The 16504-nt window shown below is 52.6% G+C and overlaps 1 protein-coding gene across 14 annotated transcripts in view; it reads left to right on the top strand.

Annotated features, from left to right (window-relative positions):
- Positions 1–2016: 2016 nt before the first annotated feature.
- RASSF2 (Ras association domain family member 2) overlaps positions 2017–16504 on the top strand; it is a 38405-nt gene continuing 23917 nt past the window's right edge. For 2 of the 14 annotated variants that reach the window (XM_063802995.1, XM_054674450.2), the window contains exons 1-2: positions 2047–2144; positions 3297–3371. The gene's annotated coding sequence lies outside the window, so the exon portion shown is untranslated. Of the gene's footprint in view, positions 2145–2188; positions 2387–3296; positions 3372–8562; positions 8660–9380; positions 9606–12572; positions 14806–16504 lie in introns of those variants that run through there. The other 12 variants (XM_514496.9, XM_009436756.5, XM_054674451.2 and 9 more) reach the window with 12 other exon arrangements.

Raw genomic sequence — 16504 nt, 5'->3', positions numbered from 1 at the left:
CCCCAGCCTGGGCAACAAAAGCAAAACTCCATCTTAAAAAAAAAAAAGAAAATATGATTTAAGGGTAGACTTTAATTATTAGTTTAATATATGCAAAATATTATCCCTGTTCAGATGTGTTGCTATATTCTGCCTTGAAGGATGAAGGATGAAGGGCTATTCCTTTCTCACCTGTGGCTTTGGTATGGGGAAATTGATGAATGGAAAAATTTTTTCTGGTGACTTGCCTGAATGAATGAATGAATCAATCAATCAATTTATTCACCAAGATGGAGAATCTAAGTAGAGAGAAATGTGTTCGGGGCTTGGCAAGATGGCTTGTGCTTGTAATCCCAGCACTTTGGAAGGCTGAGGGGGAGGATTGCTTGAGGCCAGGAGTTTAAGACTAGCCTGGACAGCATAGTGAGACCCCATCTCTACAAAAGATACAAAAATTAGCTGGCCGTAGTGGCACATGGCTGTAGTCCCAGCTACTCGGGAGGCTGAGGCAGGAGGATCTCTTGAGCCCAGGAGATTGAGGCTGCAGTGAGCTATGATCATGCCACTGCACTCCAGCCTGGGTGACAGAGTGAGACCCCATCTCAAAATTACAAAACAAAACAAGAACAAAAACAAAAGTAATGGGTTTAGTTTTAAATAGGGCCTAGGTTCAGGATTTCTGGCAGCCCAGTTTGGACAACCTGAGCTCATCCCTAGCCCCACCGTCACAGGAGGATGGGCTGCTCTTTTGGGAGATTAGATTAGAGAATAAGGGATTCTCGCAGCATCTGGCTGCTTTCCTGAGCAGCAGAGCTCCAAGCCCCGGAGATAGAAGTCATGGCCACCTTTCACCAAGTGTCTGGGGTGCAGGGAGGGCCAGTCTGTGATGAAGGAGAAGAAAGAACCCCTCAGGGAAGACTTTCTGGGTTACGGGAAGCCCTTTAGGCTCTGGATTTGCCTCTTATACTGAGCTCTCCATGCAGTTCTGACACTGAGATTAGATGAGATTATCGAGAAACCACTGCGTCTGCAAATGCATTCCCCCAAGGTTATTTCTATTACCTGCAAAGGAAAGAAGCTTAACACATAGAGTAGTGGGTCCATATGGGGAAACTTAATGGGAGAACTTTAACTTATTTAATTTATAGTGTTTATAGCCCAAGAAGAAAGAACCAGAAGATATATACATATTTTTTTCTACAAATAAAGCTGATCAGTGGCCTCCTTTTTCAGGGTAGCTGACACAGTTCTCAGCACCACCCTACAGCTGCATTTTGGGTTCAACAGACTTTTGTGGCTGGCCTGGGAAGCAGATCACCATTTATAACATTGTTTCTAAGGGAGACACATTCCAAGATCCAAACAATGAATTTAGTAAAGAATGCTTGGCTTCCAGGCTGGATGAGCTGGTCTGGCTGTACCTTGGGGGTTGGCCTGAGGCTCCCTTCCCCTTTGGTCCGCAGACACTGCAGGGTTGGGGATAGGCACGTGACGGGGAGAACCCTGAGTAGATAGGGAACCTGCAGCCGGGCTGCTCAAGGGCCTCTGTGTGCTGGGGGCGCCAGGAGGTCCAGGGATAGAAAAGGCGGAGGTGAGAAATGGACAAAGAAACTTGGCCTCCTTGGCATTGCTGTCACGTCTGGCCGGCCCGCCAAGTCGAAGGGGCCTGTTTAGCCCCTGTCCGGCTCAAACCCTTTTGGGAATAAGCTGGGATGTTAGAAAAAACAAAATCCCACAACCTCTGCCTGGGGAATCCAGGCCGCTGGAGGTGGGCTTGGTAGGGCAGCGTGACTGTTCCCTGGGAGTGGCTGTCACAGCTCCGGGTGAACCGAGGAGCTTGGGCCAAGTCTCCATCCCTCTTGGAGAGGGCAGCAGCAAGGAGGTGAGGGGAGCCAGCTCATCCTCCCCAACCCTGCACTCCCCCCCACCTCCCCACCCCCAGCCCGGAAGAATCGCTGGCGGCGGGAGCCTGGACGAGCTGGCGGGGAAGGGGACGCAGCCACAGCATTGTCTGGGAGGGAGGGGAGAAGCTCCGCCCCTAGAGGGGAGGGGAGAAGAGGAAGGGGCAGGAGACAAGGGGAGGAAGAAAGGCGAAGGCAAGGCGAAGGGGTGGGGAGTGATCTGAAGAGCGAGAGAAAAGAGAGGACAGCGGACGAGCAGATCCGGTAGGGGCTGAAAAAGGCCAAGGGGCTGGAGGGAGGGAGAGGAAGGAGGAGGGGAGCGAGGAGGGCGGGGCGCCCGGTCCCCAATCGCGCGGTCACCGCCTGCCCAGCCTGGCTGGATTTGAGCCCGGCCCGCCGATCGCTGGCCGAAGCGCAGCTGAAGCAGCCCCCCAGCCGCGGCGCCCCCACTTTCCAACTCCACGGTTCCTGCGGCGCGGGCGCGATGCAGCTGGCCCGGGGTGCAGGCAAGGCGCGGGGCGCGGGGCGCGGGGCACTGGGAGCGAGGCACTGGCGCGGGATGCCGGGCGCAAGGTGCAGGGCGCGGGCCGTTCTCTTTCCGCGTCCCCCCACCTCGCCAAAGTTTTTCCACGATGGTCCCTACCCCGGCTGGGTCAGCCCCTTAATCCTCGCCTGTCTCTTGTCTCCTCTTTCCTCCCCGAGCCGCGGGGCTCCCGGGGCGCGCGGACCCCCGCCAGGGGCCGTGTAGGCGCGGAGCCCCAGCCGGCCTGCCTTGGGTCCGAAGAAAGTTGTGGCTTGGAGCTAGTCCTCCTTCTAGGACCCCTGGGGGCGTCCTTCCTTCTTTTTGAGCCCGCGATGGGAAGGCGCTCCCACCCCATCCCCGGGGTCTCTGAGACTTCCTGGCGAGGTGGGGCGGCGTGGCAGGTGCAGGGCTGGGGAGGGCCTGACAGCCCTGGAGAGTGCCCGACCCCAATCCGCCGCCGTCTTCTAGGCGGATTCCCCAGAGGCAGGTCCTAGTCCCCGGCGCGGGGAGGCGGCGCGCTTCAGAAGGGCGCAGGGTGCGCGGGGGCCGTTGGCCCTCCGGGCACTTCCCCTTTGCGGTCTCCCCGCCCTCCTTCGGAGCTGGTGCCTGAGGTCGCTGGGACCTCTGCCTGGCGTCTTCTCTCGCCCCGAGCGAGGCAGGTGCGGTGGGCGGCCCCGGCTACTTCTGCATTTCGAGCGCTTACTTTGCATTCAGCTCTAAGTCGGAGAGCTCTGGGGACAGCCGAGAGTGCCAGTGGCCTCATAGGGAGACTGAGGGTTCTGTTTCACCTCGGGCGCTGCGTGGGTCTGGGCTGTCCACAGCACCTCTGCGCCTCAGTGACAGGAGAAGCCAAGCGCGAGGCCTCTCAGCGCTGCGTGCACTCTATTTCCCAGGTATCTGGAATCCCGGCGCCTAGAACGTGTTTTTCGGGAGAGCAAAGGCTGTGTCTACGGCAGGCTGGGGATATAGTAAGTACCTTGTAAATGATGAATGAATGTATGAACCAATCAGCTGACAAACAACAACTTGTCCTGGAGGGGGACCCAGTTCCTGCCACAGTTGATCTTAGTACAATGGGAGGAAAGAATTAGAAACAATGATTCTTTTAAACAGCCGGGAAGACAGAGCCAGGGGCCTTCTTTCAGGAACATCTGGATGAGGAATCTGCAGCTAGGCTTATTTTACTAATAAATCCACATTTACTTACTAGGCACTTTTTCTGCAGGTGGTCTGAAGAATTAAAGAAACCTCGCATGGCAAAGATATATCGGGTTGTTTGAGGAGAGTTAATTTTCAAAAAAACCAAAACACTTGTGTTCAAATATAGTGTCCCAGGGACACAGTGTGACATCTACCTGGGTGGTGGCCATTTGGGATCAGAGACCCTTGCGTGGGGGCTTTGAGGGTGGGCAGTAGCTGTGTTTTCTCCTCTGGACAGGTCAGCCTGATGCCTAGGGGCTGTGGCAGTCCAGCAGGCCTCACAGGGGTGGAAGAGGGCCTCAAATGATGGCTGAGCTTGGAGAGGGCAGTAGTTTTGGAAAGAGCGGGTGTTCTTGCCCTGGGAGAAGATGGAGGCATAGTGTGCAGCCTGCCTGGGCACGTGGAGTGTGGACTGGTACAGCTTGGGTTCCCTGTGCTGGGGAGGCTGGAAGGTGAGTTCCGCTCCTCCTTCAGCAGATGGAGGAGCAGAGGTGGAATATCAGGGAGACATATGGTAAGTGTTGGGGTGCAGCCTAGACATATCCCAAGTGCTCCACTCCCCTCATTTTTATTCTGTTGAAATTGGGTTGGAATGATGATGGCCCCTTTGAGGAGCCTGGCTGAGAGGAGACCAGGGATCTGAGGTCCCTTTTCGTGCCTTCCTCCAGGGGAAGAGGACTGTGTGCCCTCCATATTGGCCAACTGGGGCTGCGCCCACATCTGCTGTATCTCCAGCCACATCATCCCCACTTTCCTGAGCGTGGCCTCACTCTGTCCCTAGTGCTCCACGGCCCACCTCTCTCCATCTCCATATGGCTTCTGTTTGGAGGTTCAGGTCTTCTCGCCAGTTTGTGCCATCTTAGGAGTCCAGTTGGTGTGGCGGACAACCCTACACCTTGTTTTCAATCCTTTGGATGCTCTGACCCACCTGAGACATCCCAGTTACTATTGGTTTTGCTTTGACTTCTTGGTCTATTTCCTGGTGCCCCGGAGCCAGGCTTCGTGTCTGCGTTCCCTACGTGAGCTGCTTAGGAATGGCTGAGCGAGTCAGCTGGAGAAGTGCCCAGGGTGTGCATCTGCTGCCTCAGAGGGCTGGACGACGCTGCTTGCCAGAGAGGAGACCTGTCATCAAAGCACAAAAGAACATGGGCCTGATTATTACTTTCAGTCCTCTGTAGGATATTTTGGCAGGAAGTGTCCTTACCGAGTGGGAGGTGGGGGCAGAAAGGCAGGGTCAGGTTGCCAGAGAGTCTCACGGAGAGGCTGGGAGATGGACTGAGTGACCCCAAGAGTAGTCCCAGGACTCATCTCCTCCTCTCTTCCAGAGCGAGAAACAGGGCAGGTCTCAGCAGTGTGCTTGGAATGGAACAAGATGTTTAGCCTCTATCTTCAATCTATAGTAGCTGAGAACTGCCACAGCTGGGTTTATAAAGCAAGGGGTAGAAATTCCCTCCTGCTACCTCCCTAATACTCTTCACAACATGGTCCAGTTGTTTACTGTAATGACACACTGTCCTATTTAAACACTTCCCTGTCTCCAAGAAGAAGTTTTATTTTTTATTTATATTTATTATTATTATTATTTTTTGACATAGGGTCTCTCTCTGTCGCCCAGGCTGGAGTGCAGTGGTGCAATCATGGCTCATGCAGCCTCAACCTCCTGGGCCCAAGCGATCCTCCCACCTCAGCCTCTTGAGGAGCTGAGACCCCAGGCATATGCCACCACACCCAGCTAAATTTTTATTTTTATTTTTTTTATAGAGATGAAGTCTCGCTATGTTATCCAGGCTGGTCTCAAACACCTGGCCTCAAGCCATCCTCCTGCCTCAGCCTCCCAAAGTGCTAGGATTATAGGTGTGAGCCACGTGCCTGGCCCAGAAGAATGTATAAATGTCCTCAAGGTGGAGTGAGCTCCCACAGGTCTCACGGCTGGTTTCATTTATTTGGCCTGCTTGTTGGTTACTGTGGACCACATGGCCGTGTGAGGTGGGGGTTGGTGAATGGGGCAGGAGGCACCAGGGAAGGAGGGTGGCACACCCTCTGACTTGGGCTGTGCAGCCAGTGGGTCATTTTTTATCATTTCTGGGATGGCAGACTCTAAAGTCTGTCATCACAGGTTGATGCTGCTGTTTGCGGTGACAGCTTGGGGCTGGGGAACTGCTGCTGCTCAAGGCAGCTGTGGCGGAACCAGAGAGGGGCCCTCTCATCCATTCCTGTGGAACGGGCAAAATGACTTCCAAGGCCCTTTCCTGTTCCTTCAATTGGTGAAAATTGGCAGAGAAATACCTGTGCTTTCTTTGAACATGTCGACCCAAAGTGATTTGGCAAAGTAGATTTCCTTCATCAGCACGGTGCTTTAACCGTAGTTGGCATTCAGTGAAGTGTGATTAACTGCTCATTTTTATAAATGTCATGAAAGAGTATTGGATTTGGAGTTTGAATTGCATCTTACCATTTCCTAGCTGTGGGCTACTGAATAATGTAATAGATGCTGTCAGTCTCCTGCCCATGTTCCACTGGTCTCAACCAATGACTGATGGGAGAAGGTGTGCAAATACTCCAGCTTCCTCGCCTCTCTTTTGAGATAAGTTTGGGGCATGTTCTGTGCTGTCTCTAAGAATTCCCTTGCAGGACCGAATCTCAATTGCTCATAGTGTTAGCTTGCTCACTTCCTCATCTCAAGTACATTTCAAGTACAAAGGGAGTGTACTTTGTACTTTGTACACTCCCTTTGTACTTGAATTCTTGTTTCACGATCTACTTTTGGGTGAAACCAACCTAAGACAGGCTTTAACTTATAGTTAAAAGTCATTAAAAGTCTCAGTTTCAGGCTGGGCGCAGTGGCTCATGCCTGTAATCCCAGCACTTTGGGAGGCCGAGGTGGGTGGATCACCTGAGGTCAGGAGTTCAAGACCAGCCTGACCAACATGGTGAAACCCCGTCTCTACTGAAAATATGAAAATTATCCGGGCATGGTGGCGGGCACCTGTAATCCCACCTACTCAGGAGCCTGAGGCAGGAGAATCGTTTGAACCTGGAAGGCGGAGGTTGCAGTGAGCTGAGATCTCGCCATTGCACTCCAGCCTTGGCAACAAGAACAAAACTTCCTCTCAAAAAGAAAAAAGAAAAGACTCAGTTTCCGCAACTGTAAGATGGGAATTATAATAAGTATCTCACAGCAATATTGTGAGGGTCAAATGGGCTATCATGTGCTCAGCCTGGCACATAGCAAGCATGTAGAAAACCATTTGCTGGCTAGAAGCAGGCTATGATGGATTTCAGAGTGTGTATTATGGTGGAACATAGAGAGTTACAGTGCTTTGGAGAGAGACTGCTCTTAGGTTAGGTGAGGAAACTGAGGTCACCTGCACATGGTTTGTATTACTAGGTTGTGACCAGCGACGTGCTGGTGAATATTTAACACCCGGCTCTTGGTAGGGGCTTTGGGGGAAGCCCTGCTTTGTGGTGTTCTCCAGTTTATATGATATAAATAAATATTCCCACTATGGCTGACTTCACTCTACCAACCTGGTGTCAGTGAACACTCAGTTGGGAAGAGTTGTGTGCCATTGGCACTTGAGAGCCAGTAGGATCTGGCCCCAGCACACATCTGGCCATGACTAAGTCAGCATGTGACCCCAGTGATTTTAATTTCCAATTCTGTACATGGGGAGGGGAGGATAAGATTTGTATTAGGCATCCAAGTCATGGGATATGTTCAAGCGCTGCCCCAAACTGGTTGAACCTCACCTGCATGTGAGACACTTCTGGGGTGCATTTAGTGATTATAATTATTATTGTTTTTTTTTTTTTTTGAGTTGGAGTCTCACTCTGTTGCCTAGGCTGGAATGCAGTGGCACGATCTTGGCTCACTACAACCTCTACCTCCCAAGTTCAAGCGATTCTCCTGCCTCAGCCTCCCAAGTAGCTGGGACTACAGGTGCACGCCACCACACTCAGCTAATTTTTTATTTTTTGTAGAGACAAGGTTTTGCCATGTTGCCCAAGCTGGTCTTGAACTCCTGCATGCAAGCCATCCTCCTGTCTCGGCCTCCCAAATTGCTGGGATTACAGGTGTGAGCCATGGAACCTGACCTATATTTTAAAAATAAAACAAAAAATGTTTATTTTACTTCTGTAATAGAAAGGAAAGGAAAGCCCTGGGAGACAGTTGTGGTATTTGGCCCCTGGTGGTTCCATCTCAGGCTGGGTCATGTGGTCCTGACTATCCTTCCTGGCCTGGGCAGTGTCAGGGTGCTGCCTCCATCTCAGCCTCACAGGACAAAAGTGGCCAGGGTGCAGACGTGCAGCACCACTGGCTTGGGAGCTGACCACAGCATGGCTTGCCGGCTGCTGGCAGCTGGCCCTTGGGGCCCAGACCCCCTGCTGCTGAATCTCAGGGTTTTCTGTGTGGTGATGAGTTTGGAAAGGTGGGCTCACGATTCGCCATGACTTTGAGGGAGCAGCTGCCATGCAGAGAGAGAGATTCAAACCAGGTAGAAGTGGAGTTGTGTGGACACTAGCTTCCCTGAAGCTCGAGAAGGAGGGTCTCTGCCTTTCTATTTCAAGCATCCTTTGTGTGTGCCAAACGCTTGCCCTGCTAAATACCCATCCCAGTGGCTGTAGGGCTGGTTATTGAATGTTTTGTCCATAGTGTGGCATGGGGTGCAGGGGGGACTTTAACTGGTGGAGTCCACGAGGCCTCAGGTACTCTGGGGAGATGGGTGGTAGCCTCAGATAATCAGTGCCCCTTCCTAAAGTGCCATGTAGGGTCTCACAGCTAATCACACAGACATTTAGGGCAAGGATGGCTCTTTTGTGTCCAGTCGGGGCCACGGTGCCACGGGGTTGGGGGGCTGGTGAGGCAGAGTTTGCCCGCAGGTCAGCTCAGGAAGCTGCGGGACCCAGAACAGGGAAACCAGGTCACGTGACTCTATTCAGGGGTCACGGGAGTGGGTCAGGTGGCTTTTCTCTGGGACATTTGCTCTGAGGCAAATGCTGTGAGTTCCTTGTTAGGTGAGTTCCCCGAAGCGCCCGCGGCTCCTCCAGTGAGCTGGTAAGAGCGTGAGTCTGGGAGGGCGCTCAGGGTCTCTTCACCTGGCCCTGCCCAGTGGGTGGCTACCTTATTAATCTTAGGCAGTCGTCGGGGTGTACGGAGGTTCGATAGAGCCGCCTCTGCGGGCCACGTGGAGGAGCAGTTCTGCTTTTCATGGGGCTGACTTTCCTTTAGGGTTGGTCAGCTGTGCCCAGGGCAGACAGAGGAGGGTGTGAATGTGCTACTGTGGCAAACTTCCCCTGGAAACGGTCTGGAAACCCCCCGATGTGCCATTTCTCCTGGCACTAGGAGGGGTCTGAGATCTGCAGTGAGCGGGGAATTTCCCCGCACATGTTGTTGGATGCGTTAACTCAAGGTTAAAGGAGGGTGGAGGGTGGATGTCAGATATGCCGCAATGACTGCCCTCCCCCGACCACCCTGGAGGGCTCTGGACACACCCAGCACTTCCTTTGCTCTTCCCACTCACTGCTTTTCAAGTCCAAGGAACCTGCCGGGGTCTGGGGGTGGAGGAAGCCAGCGATCCTAGCTTTTGGGTTTTCAGTCCTGTCCCCAGGTGGCGAGTAGAGGAAACCCCAAGATCTCTGCACACAGAGCTCAGAGTCTCAGCCTATAGCACCAAAAAAGGAAGAATGCTGGGGTTCCCTTGAGGAAGGGGATGTGAAGTCAGAGATGAGTCTGAGTGGCCTGTGACTTGGAAACCACTCAGTAAACAGGAAGTGTCGATACCAAAGAAATCTGAGCTTGTAGGAAACAGGGGACCCGGAGGCAGCCCCTCCTTACCTGCCTGGATCTGTCTGTCTCTGTCTCTGCAGAGCTGGGAGACGAACCCTCAGATGGGCCATCGGGAGCACTTGGGGACACAGGCCTCAGGCCCTCCCTGCAGGGTGGCCTCCCTTATATCCTGTAGTTATTGGACAGGAGGAAAGCTTACCTTGCTCTTCCCCAGGTAGGACATTAAAACTACCCTATAAACTGGCTCAGCTTTGAGAAATGCAGGTCAGGGAGTGTCTTGTCTTATTTGCTTTATTGGGGCCAGTGTTGTCTCCACCAACTTTCCACTCTCCCCTTGGGTCCTACAGTCACATGGAATTTCTCACTTGGTTGAACTGGAGCCCACGAGGGACTATGTCTTGGCTGGTTAGCATTCTAGGTCTTTAGTTTCTCTGAGCCAGAGTCTAATTCTACACATACCAAGCACACACACCATACATGTGGATACACACACATACACAGCCATACACACCACCCCCAACCATACCCTCCACACACACACACACACGCCACACACTGGACTCTCACTCACACACCGGGAGCTATGCTCACACCCACGCACACACAGCTGCTTTTTTCTGGAGTCTGTGCTTCCTTTATGCTTCCTTTTTTGTCCCGCTCCAGTGCCCTGGCTCTCTGATTAGAGGCTAAGCGCTCTGAATTTCCTTCTGCAACATCCATCCTAAAGGTCAGGCACTTGTGGATGCCGGTGGGGCTTCCCTGTAAACATGTGGCTGCTCCTCCGGCCTGCGAGGCCATTGTCTGGGTGGGCCCAGCGGTGGCCTTCTGGGTCACTCACCTGGCCACCCCCCCACTGGCGTGGAGCTGGAGGCAGGCCTTTCCGGCAGGAGTCCCAGGACCGCTTCCTCCCATCTTCTGCAGTCGCGTCCGGGAACCCAGGCCTGTGCAGACAGCTTGGGCAGGGAGGGCTGGGCCGGGCTGGGCCACAGTTGGTGGCGGAAGAGTGGCGGCTTCGTAGGCTGACATGCTTGAAGAAACCCCAGCACGGCCCTTGCTGCATTTCAGTTCCTCCTGTGTCGGTGGGCCAGGCAGGGGCAGCTCTGGGGATGGGAGTGCGGTAGCTTGCCAGGAAGGGCCTGTGCCTGTCAGTTACCAAGCATCGGGGCTTTTCTGGGAATGGGGTGGGGATGGTCTGTGGGGCCTGTGAGTGGGAGGGGTAGTTCATTGTCCCCTCAGTGTCCCACCCAGTGTGTGATAAGGGACTGAGAGTCAGTGGCTCTGTGACTGCAAGTGCCCATGTCCTGGACCTGCGGCTCTGGGCCTCTCTCCCTGGCCCCTGCAGGGTCTGCTTTTCCCACAGCTTGTCCTCTGGGCTGGTCACTCACTTGCCTCGCATCCCCCGGACCTCCCAGCCTGCTGTGGGCTGGTAACTGGAGCCAGCCTGCACCTGCTACTCGCATAGTGACCCTCTCAGATCCAGCGCTCAGCCAGAGAGCTACAGGAGCACTGGGCTGCATGTCGGCTGTGCCACCTGGGACAAGCCACCTAACCTCTGAGACCTTCTGTTTCCTCACTTGTAAAGTGAAGTCTTCCCCCTGGGGTTCTTGGAGGGACTAAGATAAAGCATCTAGAGCCTGCTACCACCAGCAGCATCAGCAGCAGCCCTGGGCGCTTATTAGAACTGCACCTTCTCAGACCCCACCCCAGAATTACTGAATCAGAAACTGGGGCAAAGGGACCTGCAATCTGTATTTTAACGAGCCCTCGGAGGGATTCCAATACACACTCAAGTGGGAGAACCACTCCTCCAGAATACAGTTGGGTTGGCTGATTTTTGGCTGAAAGCACTTTCGTCCTTATCACCTCAAGAGAAGCTGTAGTCTACAGGGGTTCCGCTTGGCAGCTGCACCGCCCTGGATTTGAGCCTCAGCTCCGCCCCTTCTAGCTGTGTGTCTTTGGGCAAGTGGCATAGCTTCTTTGTGCCTCAACTGTTCAACTGCAAAATGAGGATAATAAAGTTTCTTTCGTAATGAGCTTGGTGTAGGGGTTAAAGGAGTCCAAGCAGTGATGGGGCTTCTGTTCCATAAAGCAGGAAGGCAGAAGGCAGAGTATGCCATTTCCTTCCGAGGCAGCCCACATTTTGCCCATGCCCAGGACAGGCTTGGGTTTGGGAAGCATGATCTGGCATCTCTTGCCATCTCTAGGTCTTGGCAGGGCCCCAGCCTGCAGCTGAGGTCTCCTTCCTCGTGTGGTGCAATGGGGCTGGGGTTTCCTGTTTGCCATCCGCACCGCTTCCTGCCCCACTACAAGGGGGCCGAAGCGCAGAGGGATCACTATCTCCTCTGCCATTGCTTGGTTACAAAGCAGATTCCCTCAGGAGACCCGGCCAGTTGGTCTTTAACACTGTAGTGGAAAGCACTGTGTCCAGCAACTTTCTTCTCTAACCCAGGAGATCCAGGTTGTCCTCAGAGGGAGGGGCAGGGCTCAGAGAAGAGGTGTGCACAGGCCCCAAAAGGGGAAGCTACAGGCCTCCAGTGAGTGTTTCCTTTGCATCAGACTTGGGGCCTGGGGCTGGGGTTCTGGCTTCTGTGACATGGTGCCCTGGCTTGCAAGAAGGAGCCCTTTGCGTCAGCTCCGTGCCTGCACACATAGACCCTGCGGGACACTCTACACTGTCCCCTTTCTCCTTGGAAATATTAGTAGTAGGGAGAGGGTGCTAAATACCCAACTCAGTTTGCTTTTAGAAAATTCCACCCCTTCCTTTCTTGAAGGGCTGCTTTGAAATACCTATGGTGGTGTCCTCAATCTACACAGCTCTTTCCCTACCAGGTTCCACAGTGGCGCTCAGCCCTGGATGTACACTGGCATGACCTGGGGAGGCTTTGAAAATGCTTCTGCCTGGGCCCCTCCCCTAGAGTCTGATGTAATTGATCTGGGCTGCAATCTGGATGTCAGGATTTGATTTGATTTGATTTTTTAAAGAAGGGGATACACTCCATCTCCCAGACTGGAGTGCAGTGGTACCATCATAGCCCACTGCAACCTCGAACTCCTGTGCTCAAGCGATCCTCCTATCTCAGCCTCCTGAGTAGCTAAGACTACAGGGGTGCACCTCCTGAGTAGCTAGGACTACAGGCATTAACTGTGCCTGGCTAATTTTTTATTTTTTTATTTTTTGTAGAGACGGGGTCTCACAATGTTGCCCAGGTTGATCTTGAACTCCTGGTCCCAAGCCGTCCTTGTGCTGTGCTGCAATTACAGGCGTGAGTCACCATGCCTCGCTGACATCAGGATTTTTAAAGCAACCCCTCTCTCTACCCACTCCCTGCCGCTGCTCTGGGAGTCTCATGAGCACCTGGAGTCAGAATCACTGTGACGTCGGGTGTCTCTAAGCCACCTCTTCCCACCGCCCCCCATCCTTGGTTTCAGTCCAGGCTTTGGCAAGTGCCCAGCCCTCCCACTGGTCAGGTGGTGGCTCTGTGGGGTCTGCCACCCTGGGAATTCTCCATGGAAAGCCCTCTCCTCCCCAAGCCTGTCTCAGAGACTGGGGCTGCCTGGATCCTATAGAACAACTGTTGCTCTCCCTCCCTCACCCCCACTGGGAGCTGAGGTGGGGGTGGTTGGGGCCTGGCCCCTGCTCTACAGCCAGGAAGACAATTCAGGAAACAAAAAACAAAAGTGACCACCAAAGGGAGCTCTTCCCCTCTCTCACCCTGGACTTTCCTGCCAGGGCTGCCCCTCCCTTGGAGGACTTCCCAATTCATAAATAAGACGAGAGGGGCTGGGTCTCCAGGCTGGAACTGAAACCACGTAGGGCGAGCCAGGGTCCTGGGGATGCTCTGAGACCAAGGAAAGGTGGCACGTTCTCCGGGCTCCCTGACCATGGAGCGTTTGGAGGAAGCAAGACCTAAGAGCAGAGGGGATTCTGCTGTCTTTGGTGGGAGCTCCAGACGCCTTTCCCTCCTCCTAGAGCGTCTTGAGAACTTGGTGTGTGCTCTCCTCTCAGGAAGCTGAGGCTGTGAATTTTGGGCTTGGCCAGCCCTGCATTTGTTCTTGGAGAGGCCTCCTGTGGGAGGCTGGAAACACCTGCAAGTGGCATCTGTGGGAAGGAAGGGAAAGGATCCTTCATGCAACTGCTGCAGGGCTTCAGCTGGTCCAGAGCTTGGGTGACGCTGACCCCGTTCCTGCAGCCTAGGCTCCAGCGCCAGGCTGGTCCTGAGTGGGCAGCTGTTTCCTCCCAACTTGAGAGTGGGTGGGGGACAGTGACAGACCCAGTAGTTGCTTCAATCTCAGATATGGAGCAGGTGTAATGGATGCTGCTGTACCACCCAGGTCCCCTTAATCTATTGCATGCTGTGAGTGTTGACAGTGCTGGGTCTTAGTGGCACACGTTTCCTGAGAATTGCTCTTGCAGGGAAATGCCTACGGGCTGGCCCTCTGCCAATGACTGACATGCAGCGGTCCAGAAGCGCCACCTGCCCACCTCCACGTAGGACAACTCTGGGGGCCCTTCACACCACAGAGCTCCCCAGGGGATCAGCTGTGGCTGGGCTCCAGCTGAACCCACCTCATTCCTAGCTCCTCCCACTGCCCCCGTCCTGCCTCCCCCACTCCCTTACAGGTTTCTCCTGAAAACACCTGCACAATAAATCACATGCTTTCTCTCAGGCTCTGCTTCTAGGAATCCCCTGGCCTAAGGTAGCAGGTTAGTGTCCCTGGACAGACTGCTGATCCCATCCCCTTCCTGGAAGCAGTAATCATGATAACCCGGGTGCAGGAGAGGCACAGGCTGGGAGCTGGGGGCTGGGGGCCAGAGAGGAAGCTCCAGGCCCAGGAGGGGAGAGAAACACCAGCAGGTGACTTCTGTGTGGGGTACGTGCTGTGCTGAAGGGCAGGCCGAAGTGGGAGTGCCTGTCCCTGCATTGTCCAGGGGGCATTTATAGGGGGAGGTAAGTTTTGATGAGGGTCGAGGCTAGAACATGTGAATCTGGGTCTGAGGGGGAGCATGGGCACACTCACAGAGCATAAAAAGTAGGCTCAGAAAGTTCTCTGTGGCTGGGATGTCATCATATTAAACGGCCAGAGGACCTTCCCTCTGTAAAGACGTCCTCCTGGGTCTTAGGGAAGGTCTTACCCCCAAGTTGTCTTTCAGGCAGTCAGGGAGTCATGAATGGATCTCCAAGTAACCAGCTGAATTCCACTGACAAGCAGAATGCATTGCCCAGGCATTTAATGGAGCTGAGGAGAATTTGGAACATTCTGCCAAAGCATGAAGCCAGTGCCAGAGGGAAAACTTGACTGGTTGGTGGTCCCAACAGGGTTGCAGCATGACAGGAACCTGGGAGACTCATGTCTCAACTAGGCAAGCCCAGCTGTATTCACATCTCCAGCTATTTTGGCAGACATGCTTTGTGGTTAGTAGACATTCAATATATGCTTTATTTTCTAAAGTGTTTTTTCTAAAAAGAAGTACTGATTTAGAATTCTAGAGGGAGTAACTATGTTCATAGAGGAAGTTCAGTAGATTTAAATATGTTTTAGACTTCCAAAGAGCAGCTCCATATTAAAAATGATTTTTGAGAGATAGCTCACACCTGTAATCACAGCATTGTGGAAGCCAAAACAGGAGGATTGCTTGAGGCCAGGAGTTTGAAACCAGCCTGGGCAACATAGTGAGACTCCATCTTTACAAAAAATAAAAAATTAGCCAGGTATGGTGGCGTTTACCTGTGGTCCCAGCTACTCAGAAGGCTGAGGTGAGAGAATCACTTGAGCCCAAGAGGTCAAGGCTGCAGTGACCTGTCATCGTGCCACTCCATTCCAGCCTGGGTGACAGAACGAGACCCTGTCTCAAAAAAAGAAAAAAAAAAAAAAGATTTGTGTAAAATTTGCCCTTTCTTTCTTGTCCCCTTTCTGCCCCTCTTCTCCTTTCTCTGTGTGGTAGACTATGAGGTGTTTTAGTTCTGTGCCTAGATGCTGGCTGATGTGGGAAGCCCCTCTTTCCTCCTTGCCTCAGTTTCCCTCCTACGAGACATAACAACCATTAGTCTGTATTCCCAAGGCCCCGTGGGAAGTCATGATCGTAAATGGTTCTTAAAGGCATTTTGGAGCCCAGGAGAGCACCATAAATTCTGGATAATAACAGGGGAGGCAGAAGCATTGCAACCAGCCAGCTGAACGAATCCCTGTCTCCAAGGCCACAGATACTGGCAGGCACCCCTGGAGGAAGTGTCCAGTTGAATCCAATTGAATCCACATTCCTGTTCCACAAAACGTCTTCCTCTGACCTTCCTTGTGTGAGGAACAATGCTCTGTTTAAGGAATATCAGAATTAACTGTGAATTTCTGGCCCTCTGTTAGTGCTGCTGCTGTTTGCCTTAAGGTGGATGTGAATGTAGCTTAGTATCTTTAGCTGGCTGCAGGGAGACAGTGCTTTGTGAGGGTGGTTGGAAAGTTTGTGAAGAAAGGTGCAGATGCCCAGAGTGGGGCAAAAGAGGGATTGGGTCCTAGAATCACCTACCTGTAATTTCAGCTCAACTTTGGGTTAGGCTATGCAAATATTTTCTTAACACTTTTTTCCCAAGAAATGTCAAAGTAAGAAAAAAGGTGGGGAGAAGTCAGGCCATAGACAAAGATGGGGCAACATGACCCCATAGGTCGGAGTTATAGCTATGGCCTTGGTGAGATCACCCAACAGGTAGAGAGAGAGTGGCTGAGCCCTAGAAAATTCCCACAGTCGGGGCCATCAGACTATCTGATGTGTATCAATCTGGTAAGTAAAAAGTAGGGTCATGAGGGAAGTCGAACACCTTTTCATGAATTTATTAATTACTTGTATTGAGTTTTCCATGAACTATTGTGCGTGTCCTTTGCCCATTTTATGAATGAGCATAGAACCTTTTTCTTACTGATTTATTAAAGCCCTTTATGTATTAAGGACATTAGCCCTTTACCATATGTTTTGTAAATATTTTTCCCCAGTTTTCAATTTGCCTTTTTGACTTTGTATAGTTTCCTTTTTTTTTTTTCTGAACAGAAGTTTAAAATTTTCACAGGTTGGTATCAATTTCTTCAGCATTTTATTTTTCAATGTTTAAATTTTTGGTTCAGTTA

Source organism: Pan troglodytes, chromosome 21 (assembly GCF_028858775.2).
Source record: "Pan troglodytes isolate AG18354 chromosome 21, NHGRI_mPanTro3-v2.0_pri, whole genome shotgun sequence".
NCBI lineage: Eukaryota > Metazoa > Chordata > Mammalia > Primates > Hominidae > Pan > Pan troglodytes.
The sequence above is the reverse complement of the archived record's forward strand: the minus strand, read 5'-3'. Positions and strand labels throughout refer to the sequence as shown.